A 15,264-nucleotide genomic window follows, 5' to 3' on the forward strand; every position below is an offset into this window, starting at 1 on the left:
TCTTTCTCCTCATACAGAAATACACGCTGTTCTCGCATTCTTCGGCGGAGTGTTAGTGTTGTCTGTAAGTTGCACACACCTCTCGTCTCGCTTGGTTACACGGCGCGCTGTGGCCAGTCAGACTGCATTTTAGTAGGAAGTAAGTTCCTCTTGAACTAACTCAAATCCAGTTGCTTGCGCTCATGCACCAGCCAGACGTGAAATGTCAGATGCGGTGATATACTTTTCTACCAACATTTTCTCGCAATTCTGACGCTCCTCAGAGAGGAAAAAGAGAAAAGCTGATGATCGTTTTATATTTTCCCACACACAAAAAACTGCATTCACCAAACATTGTACATATATAACCCTTCCAAAAATTCCACAACCCATTTTTGCAACGCAGATTAAATCATCAGGTGTGGAACAGAATCCATAAAACCATGAGCGTAAACCTGGAGAAAAGAAATTACATGAGCTATTAACGCGCGCTAGCAAGTACTAGAAACTATAGCCGTACGACGTTTTGTCACTTTCCAGTCACGCAAGGAACGCGAAATGAATAAATAACGAAAAAAATTACATTACTGAATCTGACTGCACAACAGGAGATGCGGAAATATCGTACCAAAGCACGGGTTCTCCAAATTTGTGCAAAACCACCAGCGTGTACAAAATTAACCTGACCCTGAAAACTAGTTGAGGGCCGGCCACGCCTCCAAGATGTAAGCTGTAAATTTAATATACTGGGTGATCAAAAAGTCAGTATAAATTTGAAAACTTAATAAACCACGGAATAATGTAGATAGAGAGGTAAAAATTGACACACGTGCTTGGAATGACAGGGGTTTTTATTAGAACTACCCCATATTGCTAGACGCGTGAAAGATCTCTTGCGCGCGTCGTTTGGTGATGATCGTGTGCTCAGCCACCACTTTCATCATGCTTGGCCTACCAGGTCCCCAGACCTCAGTCCGTGCGATTATTGGCTTTGGGGTTACCTGAAGTCGCAAGTGTATCGTGATCGACCGACATCTCTAGGGACGCTGAAAGACAACTCCGACGCCAATGCCTCACCATAACTCCGGACATGCTTTACAGTGCTGTTCACAACATTATTGGTTCAAGTGGTTCTGAGCACTATGGGACTTAACATCTATGGTCATCAGTCCCCTAGAACTTAGAACTACTTAAACCTAACTAACCTAAGGACATCACACAACACCCAGCCATCACGAGGCAGAGAAAATCCCTGACCCCGCCGGGAATCGAACCCGGGAACCCGAGCGTGGGAAGCGAGAACGCTACCGCACGACCACGAGATGCGGGCCCACAACATTATTCCTCGACTACAGCTATTGTTGAGGAATGATAGTGGACATATTGATCATTTCCTGTAAAGAACATCATCTTTGTTTTGTCTTACTTTGTTATGCTAATTATTGCTATTCTGATCAGATGAAGCGCCATCTGTCGGACATTTTTTGAACTTTTGTATAAAAAGTACAAAAGTTCTAAGCATGTGTGTCAATTTGTACCTCTCTATCTACATTATTCCGTGATTTATTCAGTTTTTAAATTTATACTGACTTTCTGATCACCCTGTACATAACTTTAATAGATAACCCGAATTTTTTAGGCCCTAGCTATAGATCTTAAAGTTGGGATTTAGACAAAAATGCTTTAACATGAATGGTTGGTGTCTAACAGAAACAATCTTTCATTCACCCCAGTAATTTATTCAATACACTGAGTGGACAAAAGTTATAGGATACTTCTTAATATCGTGTCGAACCTCAGTTTTCTCTGTGTGGTGCAGCAACTCGACGTGAAATGGACTCAATATGTCTTTGGAAATACCCAGTAGAAATACTAAACCATGATGCCTGCGTAGCCGTCCACTATTGCGAAACTGTTGCCCGTACAGGATGCTGTGAACGAAATAACGTCTCGATTATGTCCCATAAATATTCGATGGGATTCGTGTCAGGTGGTCTGGAACCGCGCGACCGCTACGGTCGCAGGTTCGAATCCAGTCTCAGGCATGGATGTGTGTGATGTCCTTAGGTTAGTTGGGTTTTAGTAGTTCTAAGTTCTAGGGGACTGATGACCTCAGAAGCTAAGTCCCATAGTGTTCAGAGCCATTTGAACCTTTTGAAAACACCACAAAGCGGCGCTCTCCTGCTGCTTGCGTCGCAGCCTGTCTGCAGTTCAGCCGCTAGGTGGGGCGTGGTTGCAAAACTACAAACTAGCCCGCTAACCCCTAGCTTACCTCCTGACGTCCCGACTTTTTCGAAGACAAAATCTGAGCTACCGGCCTGCGCTGATGGCCAAGAGCCGCTCTTTTTTCCGTTGCATTTTCTGCCTGTCCCATCACAAATCCAACGCTCTGTGCCTTCCCATGCACACAAAAATCGTCCAGAAAAGCAAGTGGGTCCAGTATCGTGTTAAATGAAAGGAAATAAAGCTACATAGAGCTCAGTATGAACAGTCACTGTGATCCAATATAATTTAATAAAAACAGAGTGTGACATCCAAACAATTATCAACCTCTAATTGCAGAATCAATCTGCGTTTCAATCAACCAATAGTGGGCAGGTACACAGCCATTTAAAACAATGAGAGGCTCGCTTTTTGGACTAGGGGCTCGTTGTGCGCTGTTGCATTGTGACCTACAGAAATTTAATGATAATTATTTAGCCTATCGAAAAGTCAATCAACAGTTCTAAGGCCCAAATATGGAACATTAAACAAGAAACTGTAATAGTCCATGTGCACAATGACGTAAGTGACACAGATTTTGACTCAACTTTAGTTTTACCACAGTCAACAAACATGTTCCCTCAAACAATGGTCGTATAGAAACTAATATTCAAATGACTACACGTTATTTTATCATAACAGTGTAAGAAAACACTAAGTTCCTTCACAGGTATAGTTTTACTTGGGCTGTGGCATGGTCGAGTACTCTAAATTTGCGAATGTCGGTTAATTCCGCGGTCGGGCGCCTATGCTAACTCACAGAGAATAACATGCGCCTCCACAATTCCAAATCGTCTTCACTGGAAATAAAAAAGTTCAAACTGCCCACCACATTATCACAAGCTCACCAGTGGCTCTTAGCCGCTCAGTTCTCATCCCCAACCAAAGACACCGACGAAAGACCATTCACTCTGCTCTGCTCTCTTGCTACTGAACTTGGTCATATGATCCACTACTCCAGTCATTTTAATATTTAACTCCTAGACGTTGATTGCGAATTATTTACATGTTTTTGAAAATACTTCATGTTAAACGAATAAGATATGATTTTAGACTATATTTGCATTCCAAAAGTATACAGATTAAGTTTCTGTTTCGCTGAAAGTACATCTTTTACACTTTAATTGGAACTGGTGGAACCCGTTCAAGCCCAAAACTTAATTTACATGCCCTGTGTTGTTGCTTCAGTCAAATGACACAAGAGTACTACGTAGAATTACTTACGAATTAATAAATATACGACAACAATTTTAACAATTTATGCGTATGTTAATTTATTTTCTTACTGTGGCAGACTTTGTGTTTTGGCACAAATCCATTGTAGTGCAAGGTATTTTGTTTATAATTAATTCCTCTTCTCATGTAATGGTGTGTCATATTGGCCCTTTCTATAGCTTTATCTTCACTCTCCTTTATACGAGGTGTGGCTAGAAAAAAACCGGACTAGTACTGGTGAAACAATAAAACGAATGCAATAAGGCTGAAAGTCGCGTGGCCTGTCACGTGACTCTCGCTCCGCCTACTGCTCGAGTTTCATCTGCCTCCTGCACTCAGTCTGCCCGTGGCGTCTGTTTTAAGTAGTTGACGTTTTGTCAGTGCGTCGGAAAATGTTGAGTGTACAGAAAGAACAGCGTGTTAACGTCAAATTTTGTTTCAAACTAGGAAAATCTGCAAGTGAAACGTTTGTAATGTTACAACAAGTGTACGGCGATGATTGTTTATCGCGAACACAAGTGTTTGAATGGTTTAAACGATTTAAAGATGGCCGCGAAGACACCAGTGATGACACTCGCACTGGCAGACCATTGTCAGCAAAAACTGATGCAAACATTGAAAAAATAGGTAAACTTGTTCGACAAGATCGCCGTTTAACAATCAGAGCAGTGTCTGAGTTAACAGGAGTTGACAAGGAAAGTGTCGAACAAGTTTACCGATTTTTTCAATGTTTGCATCAGTTTTTGCTGACAATGGTCTGCCAGTGCGAGTGTCATCACTGGTGTCTTCGCGGCCATCTTTAAATCGTTTAAACCACTCAAACACTTGTGTTCGCGATAAACAATCATCGCCGTACACTTGTTGTAACATTACAAACGTTTCACTTGCAGATTTTCCTAGTTTGAAACAAAATTTGATGTTAACACGCTGTTCTTTCTGTACACTCAACATTTTCCGACGCGACAAAACGTCAACTACTTAAAACAGACGCCACGGGCAGACTGAGTGCAGGAGGCAGATGAAACTCGAGCAGTAGGCGGAGCGAGAGTCACGTGACAGGCCACGCGACTTTCAGCCTTATTGCATTCGTTTTATTGTTTCACCAGTACTAGTCCGGTTTTTTTCTAGCCACACCTCGTACAGTATGTCATTCTTTTGTGACATGGGTGTAGTTATAAATATTGCTTATTATAAACAACATTATATATACTTCCAGACCAATAATTATAACGCAATTTGAATGTTCTTAAGTTGTTGGGTAGTATCTCCAACCACATATGGCAAAAGCAAGACATTAATATTTATTTTCCCCTTGGGAGCAGGTCTGATGTTAAAGTGTGGACACGTGAACGCATTGGATGTGGGAAAACTTGTACTCCTGAAGATGTAATAACAACGCAAATCGACTCATCACGAAAATTGCTTTTAGTAGTAGATGTAGCAATAGCGATGATCAGTCGGTCCTTAAAAAGGTCGTGAGAGATGCTAAACGATACAATTGTGTTCGGTCGTCCCGTGGTGGATGCCAGTGAGTCGGTGGGTTCTATGACAGAGAGCAAAAGAATGAACTTCCCACGTAGTGTTTGATAAACTTTTACTTAACTTGGTTTTCAGTAAAAGGTCCAGATCAGTAAACAGTACAAGTCCTTCAGCCAGGTCGAGTACGCATATTCACAGTAGCATCAGCGGCTGAGTGTCGAGGCGCAACGATTAGACCGCGAGCGAGACTAGATTAGACAGACTGGCAAGTGGGACGTACGGGGTCTTCTAAGTCGGCTGCGTGGCGGTGCTGGCCGCGTGGGATAACGAGGGTGTGTCTCGGAGTCGGCCACAGATTGACCATGCAGTCAGGCGGCTGCTGCCAACTTTAGGACGTGGACTGGCGTGGCGTGGTATCGATGGCTAACGATGCCACAACAAGGGTCGGACCATTAGCCTTTTTTAATCACGTTGTCGGCTGCAGAAGCCACTCCTACAATAACGCATTCCACACATATAGGGAAACTCATGAAGATAGATTCGGAAGATTACAGAACGTACGCACGACTACACAAAACGAGACTACCACGCTTTAGTTAAAGCCATTGTAAACATCACTAACATGAGCGCAACGAGACACAGGTACAAAAACAACTTTGTCTGTGATGGGACACGGAATTTCAGAAGGACTATCCTACGCAAAAGGAAGGCCATAGGAGCTAAAAACTGCCTGAGAAAATTGCCTCACTTCAAGTACACGAACGCATATATGAAACAAATATTGAAGGCGAATAGTTAGGAGGACGTATGTTTGAAATGAAGAGCGCTTCGATTAACCAAGTGTGGGGAAAAATTAAAGGTTCCGTAATACAAAAGCGAACAAACAGTGAGCAGATTTACCTTGGCGAGTACCTGCTGAAGTCAATCATACACAAAATAGCACAATCGGTTACGAATTTAGAGGTATCTTACCGTCAGCGTTGGAACACACATGAGCTATTGTCACATCTGAGTATACCAAGTACATAGAAAGCCTTAGCTCCTTGAGGATAAGCAGCATCGGACTCAGAAATCGTGCCACCATCAAGACAGCAAATATCACTAGTCGGTCGATGTGGCCGAGCGGTTCTAGGTGCTTTAGTACGGAACCGCGCTGCTACTACGGTTGCAGGTTCGAATCCTGCCTCGGGCATGGATGTGTGTGATGTCCTTGGGTTAGTTAGGTTTAACTAGTTCTTAAGTCTAGGGGACTGATGACCTCAGATGTTAAGTCCCATAGTGCCTAGAGCCGTTTTTTTTTTTTTTTAATATCGCTAAAACCATTTAATACAGTATGGAGTTAGTGCACGAACTTCCCGCTACGAAAGACATTGAGAATAGTGCCTATTAAAAACAATGAACCAAATTATCAGCTGTACTGATACAGACCAATCAGTCTGCTCTCGAAAAACTGGATTAGAGTTGTGAGGTGACAACAAAAATCGGCCGCCGTGTGACCAGGTTGTTTTCTGACTTAGTATGGGTTTTTTATGCATTACAATGGGCGACAGCAGCGAACTGCGCAGGTGGAGAATACTTGGAACGTAAGGATACTCGGCGAATGGACTGGGTTGTCCGTTCTCCCGAGTGCGTTGGAAAGACGCATTGCAGTACGTCCACATGCATTCATCAATTGCCAGCCGCGCTGGTGGGGGCCACAATAGCTCCTTACCAACCTAGTGGCCAGCATGAGACTACCTTGCGGAGTATCCGCTGCCGTCCGTGGTGATTACACGCACTGTCAAGAACCATTTCCCTCCTTTTGTAATGTCCAGCGGACCATCATAAATCGCGGTGACTTCGGTGTAATTATTGTCTTTGAGTGAAAGTATCATTTCTGTTCGTCTCATTGCGTACTTCTTTCAGTTACCTTTCTATGTATGGTCCAAGTTTCATTGACCTATGTCACTCGGCAATGACTCATGATGCGAAACGTATTTTCGTTGTTAAGTTTTGCACACCAGTGTAGTTTAATGTACTGCTCGTTAGTATGCGGGACAGGGAGGTGAGATTATACGTATCGAATACGCGCAGCGAGTGAACGTCATTGGTCTGGTACACTGTCAAGCCATAGTAACGTTCTTAGGCTGTTTTCCCGTTTATTGAGGTAAACGCCGGGTTGGTACCCAATTTTCGGTTCAGAGAATACGGTATACAAACAGTTAACATACGAGAGCACATAGAACAAACTTTTCATATTACACAGAAGGCGCAGACGTCTTCCCTTCCTTAGATTAACTGAAACCTGTGGTGATGGGAACGGCGTCCGGCTAAAAATTTAAAATAAAATAAATGTGCCAAATTCTGGACAACAGTGGACGGCACATGATGGGATGAACGAAAGAACGAGAGGGAGAGCAGTATCACAAGGAAATGTTAAAGACCGTCATTGTTCACCACATCGTGTAAGTGATGCCGTGGTTAATGTCGGAGTCTCCATGAGACCGTTCGCGGATGATACACTGGTATAATGTAAAGTTGCGACACCTGAAAACTGTATCGGAAGGCAGAACTAAATGCAGAGCATTGACGCTTGGTAGCGGGACTGGCTGTCGATTCTCAATATAAATAAATGTAACGTATTTTGCATAAGTAGACGGAAAGACTCATTACTGTTCGATTGACGATGAGTCAGTGGAAACAGTAACCACTGTAACATACACTCAAAAGCCAAAGAAACTGGTACACCACCTAATATCGTGTCGGGTGCCCGCGAGCACGCAGAAGTACCGTAGCACGATGAGACACGGACTCGACTAATGTATGAAGTAGTGCTGGAGGGAACTGACATCATGAATCGTGCAGGACTGTCCGTAAATCCGTAAGAGTACGATGGGGTGGAGATTTCTTCTGAACAGCACGTTGCAAGGCATCCCATATATGCTCAATAATGTTCATGTCTCGGGAGTTTGGTGGCCACCGGAAGTGTTTAAACTCATAAGTGTGTCCACGGAGTCACTGTGTAGCAATTCTGGACGTGTGGGGTGTCGCATTGTCCTGCTAGAATTGACCAAATCCATCGGAATGCAGAATGGACATGAATTGATGCAGATGATCAGACAGGACGCTTACGTACATGTCACCTATTAGAGTCGTATCTAGACGTATCAAGGGTCCCATATCACATCAACTGCACACGCCCCACACCATTACAGAGCCTCTATCAACTTCAACAGCTGAACATCTGAGATGCAGTGTCCATGGATTCATGAGGTTGTCTCCACACCCGTAGACATTCATCCGCTCGATACAATTTGAAACTAGACTCGTCCGACCAAACAACATGTTTCCAGTCATCAACAGTTCAATGTCGGTGTTGACGGGTCCAGGCGAGGCGTAAAGCTTTGTGTCGTGCAGTCATATAGGGCATACGAGTGAGCTCTCGGCTCCGAAAGCCCATATCGATGATGTTTCGTTGAATAATTCGCACGCTGACACCTGTTGATGGCCCGGCATTGAAATCTGCAGCAATTTGCGGAAGGGTTGCACTTCTGTCACGTTGAACGAGTCTCCTCAGTCGTCGTTGGTCCCGTTGTTGCAGGATCATGTACCAACCGCAGTGTTGTCGGATATTTGATGTTTTACCGGATTCCTGATATTCACGCTACACTCGTGAAATTGTCGTACCGGAAAATCCCTGCGTCATAGCTACCTCGAAAATGCTGTGTCCCATCGCCCGTGCGCCGACTATAACACCACGTTTAGACTCACTTAAATCTAGATAAACTGCCATTGTAGCAGCAGTAACCGATCTGACAACTGCGCCAGACATTTGTAGTCTCATATACACTATGTGATCAAAAGTATCCGGACACCCCCAAAAACATACGTTTTTCATATTAAGTGCATTGAGCTGCCACCTACTGCCAGGTACTCCATATCAGCGTCCTCAGTAGTCATTAGACATCGTGAGAGACCACAATGGGGCGCTCTGCGGAACTCACGGACTTCAAACGTGATCAGATGATTGGGTGTCACTTGTGTCATACGTCTGTATGCGAGATTTCCACACTCCTAAACATCCCTAGGTCCACTGCTTCCGATGGGAAACGTGAGGGGTCACGTACAGCACCAAAGCGTACAGGCCGACCTCGTCTGATGACTGACAGAGACCGCCAACAGTTGAAGAGGGTCGTAATGTGTAATAGGCAGACATCTATCCAGACCATCACACAGGAATTCCAAACAGCATCAGGATCCACTGCAAGTACTATGACAGTTAGGCGCGAGGTGATAAAATTTGGATTTCATGGTCGAGCGGCTGCTCATAAACTACACATCACATAGGTGAATGCCAAATGACGCCTCGCCTGGTGAAAGGAGAGTAAACATTGGACGACTGAACAGTGGAAAAACGTTGTGTGGAGTGACGAATCACGGTACACAATGTGGCGATCAGATGGCAGGTTGCGGTTTGGTCGTGTTTTTCATGGAAGGGGCTTGTACCCCTTGTTGTTTTGTGTGGCACAATCACAGCACAGGCCTACATTGATGTTTTAAGCACCTTCTTGCTTCCCACTGCTGAAGAGCAATTCGGGGATGGCGATTGCATGTTTCAACACGATCGAGAACCTGTTCATAATGCACGGCCTGTGGCGGAGTGGTGACACGACAATAACATCCCTGTAATGAACTGGTCTGCACAGAGTCCTGACCTGACTCCTACAGAACACCTTTGGGATGTTTTGGAACGCCGTCTTCGTGCCAGTAGTCTCCGACCGACATCGATACCTCTCCTCAGCGCAGCACTCCGTGATGAATGGGCTGCCATTCCCCAAGAAACCTTCCAGCACCTCATTCAACGTATGGCTGCGAGAGTGGAAGCTGTATCACGGCTAAGGGTGGGCCAAAACCATACTGAATTCCAGCGTTAACGATTGGAGGGCGCCACGAACTAGTAAGTCATTTTCAGCCAAGTGTCCGGGTACTTTTGATCTCACAGTGTATTCGCTGACGGTGCTAAACTAATGCAGAACTTGTTCTTTAAGTATCCTTTTAAAAAGGGCATTTTAACCCTTACAGATGCATAATGAATAAAAACATTGTCAAATCTTTGTTAAATGTAGCAAAAATGAACACAAATGTAACAATCGAGTCTTGACATCCAAAGAAAAGTTGTGTGGTTCTTCACGGAGTCGTGTATTAAGCTCCGGGACGTTCCGCACTACAGTCTTTCAAGAACAGGTTTCAAGAAGAGTTAGGCATCGTATTAATTTCTCCCACATACAGTACCTTATCAAAAGTATCGAGAAACCAACCTGGCCGTGCGGTTCTAGGCGCTTCAGTCTGGAACCGCATGACCGCTACGGTCGCAGGTACGAGTCCTGCCTCGGGCATGCATGTGTTTGATGTCCTTAGGTTAGTTAGGTCTAAGTAGTTCTAAGTTCTAGGGGACTGATGACCACAGATGTTAAGTCCCATAGTGCTCAGAGCCATTTGAACCATTTGAGAAACAAGCTAGTGGAAATTTATATGAGGTGTGTCCACACTTCCCGTTTACGACGGTTTGAAGTCTTCTGGAGACACTTCCAACAAGGTGCCTGAATATTTGTGGACGAATGACAGCCCATTCTTCCTCAAGAGCTGAAACTAGAAAAGGTAGTGATGTTGGATGCTGGGGTCCGGATCGAAGTTGAAGTTCTGACTAATCACAAAGGTGTTCCATACGGTTCAGGTCTGGAATCGAGGCCGGCCGTAATGACCGAGCGGTTCTAGGCGCTTCAGTCCGGAACCGTGCTGTTGCTAGGGTCGTAGGTTCGAATCCTGCCTCGGGCATGGATGTGTGTGATGTCCTCAGGTTAGTTAGGTTTAGGTAGTTCTAAGTCTAGGGGACTGATGACCTCAGATGTTAAGTGCTATAGTGCTTAGAGCCATTTGAACCATTTGAATCTGGACTCGAGGCAGCCCAGTCCACTTCAGGAATGTTACAGTCCACAAATCATTGCCTCTCAGATGCCACTTTATGACAGGCTGCATTTTCATCGTGATACAAAGAATCGTCGTCTTCTAACTGTTACTCTGCTGTACGTAGTACGCAAAGCTGTAAAATATGTCCACAGCCACCCACATTTAATGTTTTCTGAACCACTATAAGGGACTACATCCTACGCACGAAAGACAGCCCCATACCGTAACACTACCTCCTCCACACTTGACTGTTGGCATCACACGTCATGGCAGGTAACGTTCTCCAAGCAAACGTCTCATGTTCGAATCCTGGTCCTAGATATAGATTTAATCTGCCAGTAAGCTTCAATGTCAGTAACTTCAGAAAAAGATCTGTTGAAATCTGTTCATCTGTTACACTAATATTTTATAAGGAGAAAAAAGAAAAATTAGCAAGGTAGCAACATTCTCTCAAATGTGGGGGACACTACTTAGGTTATCGGAAAGCACTGTACACTACAGAAAGGAGAACTTAAATGTCAAAAAATCGTAAAAATATGGAAGTTCTGGCTTTGTTCCAAATGTATAGAAGCGAGACTATGATATCAAAACTCAACAAAGAATCACTGACATAGTGACTAGATTATTTTCTTTTCGAAATGAGGTAACACATGAAAAACAAAAGTGCTGGGAGTTTACTCACTAAGGCAGTAAGTACGAGAGTCGTTCATGTAAGTAATGCCCCATTTTTTTTTCTCAGAACATATACATTGTTAAGAGTCAGAATTTGGTGTCAATATACAGCAACATGTCTTGTCCATGTCCTATTTTTCAAGGTAGTTTCCATCACGTTCTATGGCCGTATGCCAATGTTGTGGAAGAGCATGTTTTCCCTGCTGGTTAAAGCAGCCATGCATAGCCATGTTTTCACTGCATGACGACACTCTCGTCTTCCAATGCTGACCGACAACCTTAGAGCTAATTGTCGAGTTTTGATGCGCCTGTCGGCACGAATAATGGCATCCGCACGATTCAGCATGTCTGGAGCAGTGGCTGTGTCTGGACGTCCGGAGCGTGGCTGATCATGGAGCTCTGTTTGTGCATTTCCTGAGGCTGTAACTATCTTTACCCATAGCCCAGCTGTACTTCTATCAACTTCAGCATCGCCATACACTGCACACAAACGTTTATGGATGTTCATCACGGTCTCTTTTTCTGCACACAAGAATTCAATAAGGACGCTGTACTACGGCACTGCCATCTTCCAGAACGGTTCGATACTTCACTGGCGCACAGAACAAACATCCAATGTGAAGTATCAACAAGGACGTTTGTCTATGTATATTAATGGCTTTTTTTTTAAATGTGGGGAATTATTTATTGAACGACCCTTGTATGTACATACAGTAAGAAACCAAATGACTCACCCACGTAATAGGAAAAATATGTAACACGCATTCGAAGATTATCTGCACATCGTTTCGTTTTCGTAGGGGAAGAGAAGTAAATCAAGAAACAAGTAAACAGTTAAGCTGCAGCAGTGCGTGAAGTCTAATTAATGAAGCTGATGATGATGATAATAAAAGTACTGACGGTTGGCATCGAAAAAGTACAAAGAAGGGCAGCTCATTTTGTATTATAGCGAAATAGGAGAGATAGCGTCACAGACATGATATGTGAATTGGAGTGGCAATTAAAACAAAGGCGTTTTTAGTTGCGATGGGATCTTCTCATGAAATTTCAATCACCAGTAGTCTCCTCCGATTGCGAAAACATTCTGTTGGCACCCACCTACATAGGGAGAAATGATCATTACGATGAAATAAGAGAAATCGGGGCTCGTACAGAAAGATTTAAGTGCTCGTTTTTCCCGCGTGCCGTTCGAGAGTGGAACGGTAGAGAGACAGCATGAAGGTGGTTCATTGGACCCTCTGCCAGGTACTTTATTGTGAATAGCAGAGTAATCACGTAGATGTAGATATAGATGTAGACATGGTCCCAAGGGCATTAAATAATACTAAGACAGAAAAGAGTGTAATAATAGCGTGATGGAAGCTTTATCTTCCTCAGTCCGTATGGAAACCTTATCTTCCTTCGTTCTTATGAAAGCCTTATCCTCCTCACTCCTTATGTAGCATAAGACACATCCAACTTTTTTTTCTAGTTCAGGGAATAAACTAAATTCACTTTGTTTGATTGTTGCGTATACTTCACACCATGTGCTTTCTGTGCATCATTTCCTTTCGGTTTTGCATGTTCTCAGTAGGTGGCAGTATCTGTTTGAAGAAAAAAAATTCAGGTAACTATCAAATGGTTCAAATGGCTCTGAGCACTATGGGACTTAACATCGGAGATCATCAGTCCCCTATAACTTAGCACTACTTAAACCTGACTAACCTAAGGACATCACACACATCCATACCCGAGGCAGGATTTGAACCTGCGACCGTAGCGGTCGCGCGGTTCCAGACTGAAGCACCTAGAACCGCTAGGCCACACGGCCGGCAGACAACTATCAACAGCAGCGGTATACTTGGAGAAATACATGATGCACATTGTGCTGTTTTACAATACATCTGTTCCCTACCGGTTTCGATCATCGACCATCATTACAACGGAAAATATTTATTGTGATAACTTCACATGTAAATGCTACTTAATCAGAAAAGTACACGCCATTGCTGACTTGGACACGTAATAAAATGATACTTAATGCCGAAATACAGGCTTAACCAAGCAGAAAACAACATTGAAAACATGAAAATATGTAACAGCAGAAAGTGTACAGTACCACTGCTCAGGCACAACAACACCCAGTCTTTTTGTGCTTGAGCAGTCTTTGTTGCAGTGTTAGCACGTCTTCGAGAAGTAAAGGTAATATGTGTTTGGACTAGAATGCCTTTGAAATATGCTGTAATATGCTATAAGTGTAGAATAAGTAACTGTTTATTTCGTCACAACAATACAGCGATATTTTTTTTCGTTTTGGCACTAGGTGTACATTCGGGCAACAACCTGTACTTCGGAATTCCAGTGGAACTGTATTCATACTATCTATGTGTTTATAATTGAGTGTTCTGAGTACTGCATATAGTTCAGTTATCTTCTAATATCAATATCTAATTCACTTTGATCAGGTCCTAAAATTTTGATGAATCGCAACAATTTTTTAAATTTAGTATTTTAGTCTTCTTTTGTCCCAGAGCAATGCGCTGCCCACTAATATGAAGTTTGTATTCATAAAATCTAAGCTCTGGACTGAGGAGGTTAAATCGACAGCAGGGAGCACTCGCTGCGGTCGCAGTGCGACGCCCGCTGCAGGCAGAGAGGGCGCTCGGAGTCCCCAGGGGCGGCCTAGCTGCTGGCCTGACACCACTACACAGCGCTCGTTCCAGGCCGGAAAGATTGTTTTGCAGCCTGCGTTACAGGACTCCTGTGGTTGCCAGAAAAGAAAAGAAAAACAACCTAGAAGAGGAATGAAATGGAGGGGCAGTTTTATACACCCAGCCACTGCCGATATTTTCCCTAATTCTTCTCAGTTTTGCCTTTGTTCATGTCTCCCCTCCATAGTTCTGGCTATGTAATCGGTGAGAGGCAGTAGCTCTCGGCTCATAAGAAGCCAGCTGGGATGTCTATGTAACAATAAAATGGTTTTAGAATTGAATACCGTCAAATAATATATTTGTGGAGAGGAAAGTGCTGGCCTTCTGTTTTCGATTTCCAGAGTATGCACCAGTGTTCTATGTTAGGTCCAGACTTTCGAAGTTGTATTAGGGTATTGAGTGAACAGAATAAGTTAGATGGTCACCCATCCATCAGACGGGGGCGTTTAGATAGGAGAATGTATTTAAATGAGGTTTCATCTGCATCAACTTTGTTAAAAACCGAGCACAAATGTCTAATCGACAGGGAAGGAACCGTACAAGCTTTCATCTGAAGTGATTTAGGGAAATTATGGACATTCTAAATATGTTTAACTGAACTGGGGTTTGAATCAAAATCCTTATGAACATGAGTCTAGTACATAAGCCACAGTGACATCTGTAGCACTAAGCCTGATCTGCTAATTCTTCATGTTTCTCAGGGACAGTCTATTTGCCAGCACTGAATTCCGTAGTATTTACTTTTCCACCTCAATCATGGGTAGCCGAGCATTCACAGATATTTACTCATAACAATTATACATGTCGTATAACTTTAAAAATGTATGAAAAAAGTTAACGCACCCAAATGACAGGAAACCTATTCATCTCTTAGTGAATCCTCAGCTAACAACTTCGTACTAACTATTTTGGACACTAACTAACCTTTGTGCTCTTTGCGACCTATCCGTTTCAAATGCCAAATTTTTAACTAACAGGTGAAAAGTGTCCTTCTGGCATTTACCAAATCCCTGAGATGTTA

Source organism: Schistocerca nitens, chromosome 3, assembly GCF_023898315.1.
Source record: "Schistocerca nitens isolate TAMUIC-IGC-003100 chromosome 3, iqSchNite1.1, whole genome shotgun sequence".
NCBI lineage: Eukaryota > Metazoa > Arthropoda > Insecta > Orthoptera > Acrididae > Schistocerca > Schistocerca nitens.